The sequence below is a fragment of the Podarcis cretensis genome (assembly GCF_951804945.1).
Source record: "Podarcis cretensis genome assembly, chromosome: 10".
In the NCBI taxonomy this organism is placed as follows: Eukaryota; Metazoa; Chordata; class Lepidosauria; order Squamata; family Lacertidae; genus Podarcis; species Podarcis cretensis.
In genome coordinates, this window is record NC_137179.1 from 35,716,255 (window position 1) to 35,730,783 (window position 14,529).

The 14,529-nt window shown below is 42.7% G+C and overlaps 1 long non-coding RNA gene across 1 annotated transcript; it reads left to right on the forward strand.

Annotated features, from left to right (window-relative positions):
* Positions 1-974: 974 nt before the first annotated feature.
* LOC307224811 lies at positions 975-12,574 on the forward strand. The gene is made up of 3 exons (XR_013842756.1): positions 975-1,088; positions 10,404-11,334; positions 11,830-12,574. It is a non-coding gene; the product is annotated as an uncharacterized lncRNA (long non-coding RNA).
* The last annotated feature ends 1,955 nt before the right edge of the window (positions 12,575-14,529 follow it).

Below are 14,529 nucleotides of genomic sequence, written 5' to 3' on the forward strand. Positions count from 1 at the left end.
TTAAGTGTACAATTCTATGCACACATATGGGAGTAAGCCACACTAAAATTGAGACTAACGTCTGAGCAAACATTCCTAAAACTGGGTTTATAGAACTGTGTATTAAGTATTTCAACTGTTGGGGGGGGGGAGGATGTGTGCCTAAAAATGCGAAGTATGTTGAAAGAAGAAGCCAAAAGTATTTGTGCAATACTGTACTGTGCCAGAATTTCTAAACTTGTAGGAATGTGAGAAGGGGAGATCAAAACAGTTCCTTAATATGAAGGCACAATTGACTTTTTGGTAATCTGAGGTTTGGAAGTTATCAATGTTTCTTTTATTGCAATCTAAACAGAATTTTAATTTCTTATTCCCTAAGATTTATGTTTAAGAATGAAAATTTCAATCAATTCTTACGTTGTAACTCCCTTCAGGCAGCCATGGCCAATGGTCAAGGATGATGTGAGAATTGTAGTCCAAAACATCTGGAGGGCATTAAGCTGGGAGAGGCTGACCTATATAAACATTAAACAAGATACAAATTATCATTTCTAAGCATAAAATGTAGGCGATATGAAATTAATATTTTGTTTACAATTTCATTAAAATAAATATTGATAACTTCTGAATCTCAGCTTACCCAAAAGTCCATTGCACCTTCACATTAGGGAAAGTGTTTTGATCTAGATCATTCACTAATTATATTTTCAGGATTAGCTCAAAACATTTTTTTTCATTATTATATACCACTTGATTGTAAAAAGAGAAAAGAAAAAACCCAACAACCACAAAGCAGCTTACAAAGAGTAAAATAAAATTATCAGTAAAAACAGTCAAAAACAACAATTTTAAACATTTAATTAATAACTTTTCAATAAAACATTCAAATAACGCTATTAATCTTTTTTTGTATACCCTCTTCTATCTACTTGGTGCAAACTCAATATAATTTTATATCTAAATGCAATATTATACACCAGGAGTCACTAACCTGTGTCCCTCCAGATATTGAACTAGAACTCCCAAAAGCCTCAGTCAGCATGGCCAATGGTCAGAGATGATGGGGTTTGCAATGCCCACTTTCCTGAGCAGAAGCCCCACTGAACATAGTGAGATGTACTTTTGACAAAAAATGCATAGGATTATACTGTAAATTATTTAATCTGTAATAAAGACCCACAAAGCCATTCACATAAAATAGCAAAAATCACAACGTAACAAAAAAAAGCCTCAAAAGCAACAGTAATTAAACCTTCAATTGAATACTGTACTGTATTAAAAACCACTAAAAGCCTTGTGAAATAAAAATGTTTTCATTGCCCACTGATACTTTCACCTCCTTTGGGAAGAAATTCCACAACCAGGTAGAAAGGTAAAGGACCCCTGAAAGGTTAAGTGCAGTCAAAGGCGACTATGGAGTTGCAACGCTCATCTTTCTTTCAGGCCAAGGGAGCTGGCGTTCGTCCACAAACAAGACAACTTTCCGGGTCATGTGGCCAGCATGAAACACAGTTTACCTTCCTGCCGCAGCGGTACCTATTTATCTACTTGCACTGGTGTGCTTTCGAACTACTAGGTTGGCAGGAGCTGGGACCCTGACCTCACCCAGTTGTGGGGAATTCAAACCGCCAACCAGCAAGCCCAGGAGGTTCAGTGGTTTAGACCACAGCGCCACCTGCATCCCTGATACTTTCACCTCCTTTGGGAAGAAATTCCACAACCAGATACTGCCCAGAAAAGACCCCATTTCACATTTCCAACAACCAGACCTCTTTTGGAGGTGAGACAACAGGGCCTCTTGTAATATTTCTTGTGTTACACTAGGACTTCCTGTGTTACAGGGCCTTCTGTAAGACATCCTGTGTTACTAGTTCCTGTGCAACTCCTGTAACTAGAAGACTTCCTGTTTTAAATATTTTAGAAAAGAATAAACATGGTTTGTACATTTATGATTGACTTAGTAGACAAACAAGCTTAGTTATGGGATATCTTGCACAAGCAGACCATTGTGCAACATAAAGGTAAAGGTACCCCTGCCCGTACGGGCCAGTCTTGACAGACTCTGGGGTTGTGCGCCCATCTCACTTAAGAGGCCAGGGGCCAGCGCTGTCCGGAGACACTTCCGGGTCACGTGGCCAGCGTGACATCGCTGCTCTGGCCAGAGCCAGAGCCAGAGCCGCACACGGAAACGCCGTTTACCTTCCCGCTGGTAAGCGGTCCCTATTTATCTACTTGCACCCGGAGGTGCTTTCGAACTGCTAGGTTGGCAGGCGCTGGGACCGAGCAGCGGGAGCGCACCCTGCCGCAGGGATTCGAACCGCCGACCTTTCGATCGGCAAGCCCTAGGCGCTGAGGCTTTAACCCACAGCGCCACCTGGTTACTTGTGTGTAAATTGCCTTCAGTTCAATTAGATCGTTTGCTCGACTTGGTTTAGGGTTAGAGCTCACCCTCTGTGACCTGTTAGTCACTTGCAGAATCCGTCAATGGGCGTTTCTTGAATCTCTTCCAGCATAAAAGCTGTTTGACCCCAAGTCTCCTCCTATGTTCTCTGCGCGGAACACGTCTGCGCAAGTAAGGGGAAGGCAGGGGCGTGCCAGCACTCTCTCCGCTAGTTTCGCTTGAAGGGTCTTGGAGCCCTGACACCGCCTCCTCCATCTCCCTCTCCTCTCCATTGGTGTCACGCTGAAATCCTTCCCCTCTGCTGGTTCCCTCCCCGGCATCGCTCTGGTGCCCTGCCTCCGTTTCTCCCTTTGAGTGTCAGTTCCCTGACACAACCATAAAACAAGGAAAGTGCCAAACAGTTCCATGTATAAAACAATTAAAAACAAGTCCATATATAAAACAATACTAACATTTAAAACATGTCCATATATAAAAACATGTTATCTGGACCAGTCTACTTATAGACGGACAGCAAATCTACTCATTGAGAACCAAATACTCATTGAGACTGAAAATAAGTTTCTCAGAAACCAGGTCTACCCAGACCTCACCACCGTTCAGTCATCATATACACCAGAAATGGTAACCTGTCCTATGATCCTTGTCCTATGCACCTATGCATGCATGCATGTTTGAATGTATCCATATGAAAAGTGGTACTCAGTCTCAGAAGTCAGAGTAATGTAACTCTTCTTAGTCTTTCTCCACAGTAGCAGTGTTAGGTTTTATGATGCTGAAAGGCAGAGTTATCTCCTACTCTTCCATGTAAGATTGTTTTCCATTGCATATCACAGTATACAGTGGTACCTTGGGTTAAGTACTTAATTCGTTCCGGAGGTCCATTCTTAACCTGAAACTGTTCTTAACCTGAAGCACCACTTTAGCTAATGGGGCCTCCTGCTGCCGCCGTGCTGCTGGAGCCTGATTTCTGTACTTATCCTGAAGCAAAGTTCTTAACCTGAAGCACTATTTCTGGGTTAGCGGAGTCTGTAACCTGAAGCGTATGTAACCTGAAGCATATGTAACTCGAGGTACCACTGTAGTTTGCAGTTGATACCTTATTCACTTTTGTGTGAGAGAGAAAGTGTATGTGAAACGACAGCCTGGTGTTTACACCCATCACCCTTGACTCCCATGAAGATAATATTCTGCAATTACTGAATTGTCGTTTGTAATGTTCTACATAGCAATTAGTGTACTCCATGTTGCACAATGGGACGCAGGTGGCGCTGTGGGTTAAAGCCTCAGCGCCTAGGGCTTGCCGATCGAAAGGTCGGCAGTTCGAATCCCTGCGGCGGGGTGCGCTCCCGCTGCTCGGTCCCAGCGCCTGCCAACCTAGCAGTTTGAAAGCACCTCTGGGTGCAAGTAGATAAATAGGGACCGCTTACCAGCGGGAAGGTAAACGGCGTTTCCGTGTGCGGCTCTGGCTCTGGCTCTGGCCAGAGCAGCGATGTCACGCTGGCCACGTGACCCGGAAGTGTCTCCGGACAGCGCTGGCCCCTGGCCTCTTAAGTGAGATGGGCGCACAACCCCAGAGTCTGTCAAGACTGGCCCGTACGGGCAGGGGTACCTTTACCTTTACCTAACCCCTTACAACCATTACAGCTTGTAACTGTTTTATTTGTTTTATAATTGTGTATTTTATTATTGTAACTCACCCAGGGATTGGGTAAGAAATCTAATAAAATAAGCAAACAAATACCCTTTTACTCACTGATGAAGTCTTCATCCTCTTCCAGCCCTTAATTGTACTACTGCTATATAATCAACTTTACAACCCTGCCAAACACTGCATTTCCCTAAAAAACAAAAACCACCAATGTGCAAGGATAATAACACTGGATAGTAATACACTAATCCTCTCTCCCTAGCGAAATGGGTTTAACAATGCTGGTTTACTTTGAAGGAGCATAATCCATGGTCTCAGCCACAGCCCAATCCCTTGCAGGATGGGTATAATGTATGGATTTAACACGCATTGGCAATGGCAGAAGAAAATGTTTACAAACATCAGGAAGGGAGGAAATCACATTTCCACCTATAAGATCTCAGAAAGGTCATGAACTCCTGTCTTTGCTGTTACCATTTATTTTTGGGTTGACATGCTTCTCTCAAATCACAGGTACACTAATATCTGAGCTATCTGAATTGTTTTCTGTGGGGCAGCAGTCCACCAGGAAAGACTAGCAGAAAAAGGCTTGAAAACAAGCAAAAAGGTTCCATCTCTTTAAGTCTAAACAGCAGGTGTTTCATTCTAGCCTTCTCTTTGTCTAATTGCCCATGTTTGTTTTCCATTATATCAAATCATTGCTATGATTTCATTCATTAGCTAAAAGCACTGAAAGGCACCATCAGGCTAGTTTCTCAGAAAACAATTTCTGCCTCATATATATCTCAGGTCCTAGGAACTTAACCTTAAAATGGTAACGCTCGGAATCTGGAGATTTCCATCTGGGTGATGGGAAGTGCTTCTCCTTACCCTACCTGCAGACACCCATGACTTCTTAACAACAGGCTGATAGATGTCTGTGTTGGTTGTGAAGACATAGGTGATTTTCATGTCACATTCCTTTGAAGCACCACCTGAAAATGTGGGAGTCAGCTGAGGAGGAAGATTAGTCCAGGCCCTGAAGAGATTTCCCATGTTTTATTTTTTTCATCAGACGAAAAGAGAGAGGAAATGTTAATGCATTTTGCCAATTTACCTGAAATTATTACATATTTTAGAAAATTAAAAATGTAAAAAGCTTGCTATGCTGGCAATTTGCTAAGTGTTCTCTTTAAAATGTTGGTTATGAGTGAAGTATATCCCTCACTCCTGTGCACAAGCAAAAAGAACAATGTGGTAGAGAAACTTCATGGTGGGTTCAGTGTCTTTTTCAGAGTGCTTGCATGTGCTGTGTCAGCCATTCATTAATTGCTAGTCATCTCTCTTCTTTGCTAATGCTCCCACAAACCTTTTAATTAGAAAAGGATAATTAGGGTCTTTGCTGCCAGTGAAAAATTATCTGGTACTTACCCAAGTTTGGTGCATAAAAGCTTGTGTATGTGCACAAAAAAGAAAAGGCACAATCACTTTATTAGTGAGCCTTCAAACAAATTCTGTTTAAAAATGTATTCAGTGTTAAACAAGGGACACAGTTATAGAAGCTTTTTTTCAGAAGAGAGTCCCCCACAAAAAAGTCATATTAGAGTGCTGTTGAGCTCATGTCCTACTTGTAAACTTTCCATGGGCATCTGGTTAGCCATTTTGAGAACAGAATGCTGGACTAAGGAGGCCTTTAGTCTGATTTAATAGGACCTTTCTTACATTTTTATAGCATATAAGTGGAACTTATACAAGTCCAAATAACGTCCCATATACACTCCTTGATTTTTTGTTATGGGTCTAGTCCAGCTTTGCAAAAGGAACACAAATGCATGGCTGTTTTTATTAAATACTGCCTTGTACATTCCTGCTTTGAAATGGATTGCCAGTATTCTACTTAAAGAGAACACAGATCATGAACCAGATCAGAAGAGTAATTTCAAGAGGTGGAGGGGGCCATGGTGGGTGGGGGTGGGGTCTGATCTGTATAAAATGTAACATGGAAAAAGATACATTGCACATACTTTTGTAAACCAATAAATCTTTAATAAAAATACATTTTAAAAAGGAAGAGTAATTTCAATTTCCTTAACAGATCTTAGTGTTTTGCTTCAGCTTTCCAAATGTTTAGTAACGTCAGATTAGGTTCATTTTCGGTTCAGATAAAAAACGTAATAGGGCTTTATAAAGGCTGACACCAGGCCTGGCATGCAGCACACTTGGGCATGTGCCAAAGCCTAATGGCCCCATCAGGGTCCACTGTCATCATTATTGTTGCTGGGTGGCAGCAGCAACCACCGCTGCAGCTCCTGTTGCAGGAGCCTCCTAAAACTTGGAATAATTCTCTGCATGAGCAGAAACCCTATGGAGTGAGGATAACTTTCAAATCCTGGAGATAGAAGCCTACATGCATACATTATTAATCACTTTCTATTAAGCATCTCAAAGCAATTCACTGCACAATGAGAATATATAGAGAACAATTGCCTATATATAAAACAAGCAAACACGTAAAACAATGTCAAATGCAATAGATACCAGCTAGGATCTCCACTTAGATGGCTTGTTGAAGGAGGAAAGTCTTAAAACAGAAAGACAATAGAGACGGCACCAGTCTGATATGTAACGGGAGGGAATTACAAATAGGTGCTCCCTACAACCCTATTCCAAAAATCATGTGAAACAGATGTCTTTATAAGATTGTATATGCAGGAGTGAAGTGATTGGCTGAGAATATAAGGAATAAGATGATCTCTTAGGTATCCTGGTTTGAAGTTGTATAAGGCTTTGTAAACCAGTACCAGCACCTTGAACTTAGCTCAGTAGCTAATCGGCAGCCAGGACAATTTTTTCAACAGCAGAGTAATGTGATGGCAATATTGTGAGCTGCCGAGCTGACACATTTGGCACTAGCTGTAGTTTCTGGATCAACCTCAAGGGCAACCCCACTGATTGTGTTGGAGTATCCAGTCTAGAGGTTACCAGTGCATGGACAACTCTTGTCAGGCTATTCCAGCCCAGAAATGGCTGTAGCTTCCTTTCAGACAAAGCTGTTAAAAGGCACTGCTAGCCACTAAGGTTGCCTGGGCCTGTAGTGACAGTGGTAGATCCACGAGCACAGTCAGACTATAAGCCTATTTCTTCAAGAGGAGTATGACGCTTTTCAAAGCAAGCAATCTGTATATGTTTAGGTTCTATGCAGACATTGCACTGAACATAGAGTACGTGGATTCTATCTCTATATGGGTATGTTGTGAAAGCATGGATTATACATTATCTATAATTGATATCTTTTTCTTGACAGAAGTTCTTGGTATTTTATAAAATGATTGTTAGGAAAAACCCAGCAGGTGCAGTTTTCCCCCAGCATGACAATGGAGTGATTGGATAGCTTACACCCTTAAATTTCATAGGCACTGTTGGATATTCTCTCTCAGTGTGTGAGAATCATTTGTTCCAGAAACAGAGAACAGAGAAGCAGCAGCAGAAGGCTGAGACTGTTTTGTCTATGCAAGGACATTTTCTGTGGGAACTGTAACTATGAGCATGAGCACTATGCAGGGCCGGATTTAAGTTTGATGAGGCCCTAAGCTACTGAAGGTAATGGGACCCTTTATATGTCCAGCTGTCCTTTGTCAACAACAAATTGTTGCTGTTTTTTGTGTTGAATATATGCTATATGGTAATTTATGGACCTAATAGATATCGAAAGCCATTTGCACATAACAAAACATGTATTATATCAAAGTACTGTAATTGTTGAAGTGAAATACAATTAAGAAGAAGTATATTAATAGTGAAATTTTTGGGGGACCCCCGAGAGAGTGGGGCCCTAAGCTATAGCTTGTTTGGCTTATATGTAAATCTGGCACTGGCAGTATGACAGGAACTCATAGCAATGTTTCTGTGTAAATTGTTGTAACTTGTTGTGAGTCTCTTGCTTGCGTCTTGCGATGAGAAAAGCAGAGAGAGAGTCTTGCACTCTTGTTGGACTCTAAGCATGCCTTGACCATGGCAGTGGTGAATGTCTGTATATATTTGCTACCAATATGTTTTTATGTCTGTCAAGTAAACCTCTACACTTGACTGAATCTTTATGATGTCTATGAGTGTTTATTGCCTACTGTGTGTACCTTCAATCCCGAAGACGCTTCCAAGGAAGGAGCTGCGTTGATATGGAACTCTGCTGAGTATGGATACTAGAACACATGTGCAGCGAAAGTGATGCTGGACCCAATCCTTTCTAAATCATCCATCAGAGGTTGATGGATTGATCTAACAGGCACAGAAGGAGGGATCGGACAAATTGGTGGAAAGTGTACAAAAATTGTTTTTGTGCAAATAGTCATCTTGCCTCATAAAGATTCCATCAAACTCAAGAGCCTATGAAGCATCTTTTGCCTAATGGATAACAGTAGACGTTAAAAATAACACCTCATCAGTCTTCTTAGGCCTAACTGCCTTTACACGCAAATGTGTGTAACAGATTTGCCATAGAAGCCAGTCAATTTAAAGAAGGGCAGCTTTGGATAGAGGGAATATGACAGGAAGCGATGGGGCTACTCAACCTTTCCTTTGCCCATAATTTTACTGTTCTCAATTGCATACACATTTCAGCACTTTCTGAAAAAGCATTCAAGTTCCTGTTGATGTTACATTTTGAAATATTATTGTTGCATGCCGTCCCAATCTCTGAGTGGTGTCAGATTCCAGAGGTTCCAGGTATCTATTCAGGGAGTGGAGAAATAAATCAGAAGCAGCCCCTCAGCTCCAGCCAGCTCATCTGTCTCGGAGGTGTTGTCTTCCCCTTTGCCTTCAGTTACTGACTGAATCTCTTCACAGTCCCAGCCCACCAGCTGCCCATCCACACTCTGGATCTCTTCAGCCACCCCTTTCATCTGGCTGCCTTGCAGCCAGGCTTCTGGGTCATTTTCAACCCCCTGTAGCATATGGTCAGGCAGGGCCCTCACCTTGCATGGAGTCACACTTTTCTCCCCTAGGAGGGTTCTCACACACTCTTCTTGCAGCTGCTTAATTTTGTCAAACCACTGGCTCTGCTGCTGGATCATTTGCCCACACCGCTCAATCTGTTGCTGGAGTTTCTGCTGGAGCATCAGCCTGAAGGAGTGTTGCTGTTCATCCTCCATCTTGACCCAGGCACACATCACTCACAGGTCCTCCTCCAGGAAACACAAATCCCATTTCTTACACCAGTGTTGCATGCCACCCCAGTCTCTGGGTGGTACGAGATTGCAGAGGTTCCAGGCATGTACTCAGGATTCAGTTTTCTTGGAATGAGGGACAGCACAGTGGAGACTGTGGTGTCTTTATGATATATGGTTTGTTTACACGTATATACAACCTGAGCCTATGATGAACAGCTCACAGCATGAACAGCGCAAGAGGGTCTTGCTTCTCCCATAGGTGCAGTCTTGGATTCAAGCAGAAATCAAACATGTTTTTCCCTCACAGGCTTCAGCCTGCCACTTGTGTCCAGCTTCTACATCACATACACAACTAAACTCTGGCCTTTGTCTTTGAACAATCAGCAAGTTTAAGGAGGGCAGCCTACCCATTTGTTTTCTGCCACAGAACCACTCCCTTTGTTATCTTAATGGCCCACACTTAGGGGGACATTACCTCACCAGGAATTAGAAGGGACTGAGGCATACAGCCTACTCTTGCCCCCAACCCATAACACTATTTTTATTTTTCTGTGCATAAATTAATATCTGAAGTAGTCACATAATGGATTGCAGAAGTTACTTCGATAGTTAGCAAAAAAATGCACAGTGTGATTTTTCTAGTTACAGAAGGAGATACAGTGGTACCTTGGGTTACATACGCTTCAGGTTACAGACTCCGCTAACCCAGAAATAGTGCTTCAGGTTAAGAACTTTGCTTCAGGATGAGAACAGAAATTGTGCTCCAGCAGAGCGGCAGCAGCAGGAGGCCTCATTACCTAAAGTGATGCTTCAGGTTAAGAACAGTTTCAGGTTAAGTACGGACCTCCGGAACGAATTAAGTACTTAACCCGAGGTACCACTGTACTGCATGCATCCTTACTTCTGAAGTTAAACTGCTTGTGAAAGTAGACCATTCACAAGCGCAGTTCCTTATAGGGTTAGTTACAGGGCTGGCCCACCCATGAGGCAGCATGAGGTCTGCACAAATAAATACAAGTGTCACTTGTTGTCCATTCACATATGTACAAAAAGCAGCAGCTACAAGAGTCAGGACAAGTTCACTGCTGGGCTTAAATGGGCCAACACACTTTATGAATGGATTTACACGTCAGTGGAGGTGTATGCACGACTACAGTCACCACTTAAATAACAGCAGCATCTAGCACAAGAAGCACTTTCTGTATTACGGGTGTTTGGCAGTTACGAGGAAATACTTAAGAATAAAAAAAACCTTTGACCCCGACGTGATTCGAACACGCAGCCTTCTGATCTGGAGTCAGACGCGCTACCGTTGCGCCACGAGGTCCTGGTGGTTTGTGGCAGGCAGGGCTGCAGAACTCGCTGAGCGCGACAGCTGAAAGATACCCGATTCAAAAATATATGGCGGTTGGGAAAGTTAAGCGGGGGTGGGGAGCGCGGGAAACGTAAGAGTCTAGCGGATGAAAAAGAGATATTTCGATCTAAAGCTAATAATTGCACTTGAGTCTCTGCTAAGCGACTGCGGGTTTCCCAGGCGGGAAAAGCTCCAGTCTGCTGAGGATGTGAGGGAGCGTGAGAGTTAGGAGGGCAGGGGCGAAGCCAGCATTTTTGTGGAGGGGGGGGGCAGGCCTTTTGTATGTGTGTGGGGAGAGAACCTCAGTTTGTTATGTATAGAGTTTCATTATTGGGGGGGGCAGCTGCCCCTCCCTGGCCCCCCTTGCCTACGTCCATGGGGCCGCTGCCCCCCATCAAGTAAATAAATAACCCCTCCCCACAGAATGCCTGCCCCCCCCGAAATAAATCCCGGTTGTGGGGCTGCCCCTGACAGGAGTCCATTCCAATAGCCCCTCACTGCAGCTTACTTTCCCGCCTTGTTCTTTTGCCTCCTTCCTCCCCTCCGCCGTCATCTCCCACCCCGATACTCCCTCATAGCGAAGCCTTACTCGCCTCCAATAGCCACGGTTATCAAGGCCAACTAAAATGTCACAAATCACGTATAGAAGAAAGCTTTCGAGTTTTTTCCTAACTTGGCTCTTACGGGCCGAGGACGCCCGGAGCTCTTATCTCATCGCGGCGATACAGTAGACGTCACAATAGAACGCCAGCTACATGAGGTCTAAAGAAGTCACTTTTCCAAGCAGCTCCTCGTTAGTATAGTGGTAAGTATCCCCGCCTGTCACGCGGGAGACCGGGGTTCGATTCCCCGACGGGGAGAGGCACCAATATTTTATTTTTTTTAACCCTTGATGTTAGTTTGCTTTCACACAATTTAACAAATAATATAAATGCTAAAGAGCTGGACTAGATGTCTTTAAAAAATAAAATAAAAGAAGAATCCAATTAAAAAGGCGGGAGAAGTCTGCCATATCCCAAAGAGGAAACTGAATTGTGGTCTCTGACTTGACAGGCAGAGATAGAAACCGCTATTACGCTGTTTTACTGTTCATTTTCTGAATGTTTTGAGCCACTTGGTGTAAATTTTGTGGGGAAGTGGCATAGAATTGATTCTAATGAAAAAACCCAACAATCAAAGGTGTTTTATCACTCAAGGGTCGGGTGTCCTGGCATTGATGCTCCTTAGTAAGAAAGAATAATAATAATGTGAAGCATCAAAGTTAAATGCTTCCTCATTACTTCTTCTCCTTCCCTACCAGGAATAAGTTTCCAAGACTCTTTGAAGATTTACTTCCTAGAAACCCAAAATAACTGGAGGTTGTAACACAAGACCTGGATTGCCAGGTGGAGTTTGCCTTCTTAATGTTTCATAACAAAAAAGCAACTATTTATTCTCAGGAACAACATCTACACCCCTGATTATTGTAAGAGACAAACCAGCAATTGCAGCAAATGCTCTTAAAATTTTACGCCACTTTTCGCCAATTTCTATTCATTCTATCTGCTAGCACTACATCAATCAACAGGTCTGTTTTGCTATTTCTATTTAAAAGTAACAAAAAAAAGTGCTTATATTATTTATAGAAGCCGGCATGGGGTAAGAAAGCAAAACTTCAACCCTAATCCCATTTACCAGTGAGTAAACCTTATTTAGTTCTGTGGGGCTTATTTCTCAGTCAACATGGATAGGATTCACTGTGTCTGCTTGAACCTATCCCAAGCTGTTGTACAGAAACCCTAAATGTGACATTTCTGCCTACACATCTGTGCTTTTTAACCTCACTGCTCTGTGCACAACCAGTTTACGCCACTCACAGGCAACTTAAACGTATATAATTGTGACGACACATTGCAAAGAATGATCCAATGCTAACGCTGCAGTAATAGCACCTGCTCCAGGGAGAGAACAGTTTGAGTTTCAACATTGTTGTTGCGGTCAAAAGGGCTTGAGACCTAAATACTTTATTATTATCAGGGCCGGATTTACGTTTGATGAGGCCCTAAGCTACTAAGGTAATAAGGCCCTTTATATGTAATAATAATAAGGTAATAAGGCCCTGTCCTTTGTCAACAACAAGGCCCTTTATATGTAATAATAATAAGGTAATAAGGCCCTGTCCTTTGTCAACAACAAATTGTCGCTGTTTTTTGTGTTGAATATACGCTGTATGGTAATTTATGGACCTAATAGGTATTGAAAGCCGTTTGCCACTGTTGCTGTATGTAGGTTTTATTTTATTTGTTTTTTATCTTATATTTTGGAAATGTACAACCAGGTTTTTTTCCCTTTAAATTTTTTTGGGGCCCCCAAGAGAGTGGGGCCCTAAGCAATAGCTTGTTTAGCTTATATGTAAACACGGCACCGATTATTATTATTAAAAAAACCAATCAAGACCTCATATTTCTGGAAGCTTCAAAACAACACTCCAAACTAGCACAGACTGTTGAGGCAAGAAAGATAGACACGTCATGTGGAGTGCAAAGGATTGAGATGGCACAGAACTGCTAAGCACGTCTCCGCTCAGATTATTTTTCATCGTGGAAATTAGAGAAGCAAGCCGAGTCAGCATCGGTCAAACACCTGCTGCTGGCCTGCCGAAAAAGGAGAGTAGAAAAGGAGAGTAGAGGCCCACTCCTGCAGAAAATCAGCTATCTAGTGACTGAGTGGTGCGTCTGCTTCTTATGTTTGTGCCCTGCACAATAGGCCATGGTAGGGCTGCACAATCATCAGATGGGGTTCTGGGCAGGCAGGAAGAGGCTCCGTCATTCTTGCAGCGTATGCTTTTATTGGAAAACCTGCAAGTACTGTGCATTTGCAGCAGTCTTCGCTCCCTCTAGTGGTACTCGGAGATTCCTTCAGAGCTAAACAACAGCAGTGAAAATGGACCATTCTAAAGGGACATTTTTGGCACAGCTGGTGCCACCACAATAAACCTTAAAGCAATGCAGCTCTTGTGTAACTGGAACTGGTTTCTGTTGTGTAGACTTGTAGAGTTGGATGGGATCCCAAGGGTCATTCCTTGCAATGCAGGAATCTTGCCCACAGCCATCCCTGGGTGGGCTTGAACCACCAACTTTGTGATTAACTGCCAGATGCACCGACTTATTGCATACCCTACAACATTTATCCAATGAAAATAGGGACGTCCTATTCTATAATAATTATAATAATAATGTTATTATTCATACGCCATCCATTAAATTTTTTTAAAAATCCCTATACAGGGCTGCCTGCAGATGCCTTCTAAAGGTTGTATAGTTACTCATCTCCTTGCTTCGGGGGTTGCATATCTCCATACCCTCCAACATTTCTTTGATGGAAATAGGGACATCCTAAGAAAAAGTGGGACATTCTGGGATCAAATCAGAAACCAAAATGGCTTCTGTAAATCTGGGACTGTCTCTGGAAAATAGGGACACTTGCAGGGTCTGTTATTGCACCACCTGTGTTTGCTCGTTGAAGCCCCTCCTATTAGCAGTGGCAGCAAGCAAGGGTGCCAACCTGAATAAAATATTGTGGGGACCTAGTGAAACTCCACTCCACATAATCTATCACATGACACAGTGCATACACAACATTTGAATGGCAACGCCCATCAACTTGGGGGGGGGGGCTGGTCCCCTCAAATATTTTACTGTGGGGGCCGAAGCTTCCACGGCCCCTAGGACATATTGTAGCACAACTTGAAATATAAAAATATTTGCTAGCACCAAGAAGCTTTGCTATTATTTTATGCTTTGCAGTCTGTAACTAAGCTACCATATTACCATATTAACTTCTTGTGGTTATGAGAAAACTTATTAATAACAGGCTGGCCTTAGGCAAGACAATACAGGGTAATCTCTATTTTTCAAGGGGTGTTTCTAAAGGACATGGAGCTCTAGCTTGTCACATTCATTGTTTTGTTGTTGCTTTAAAACATCTGTAGTTTTACAACACAATAGGTGCCTGGAAAGAA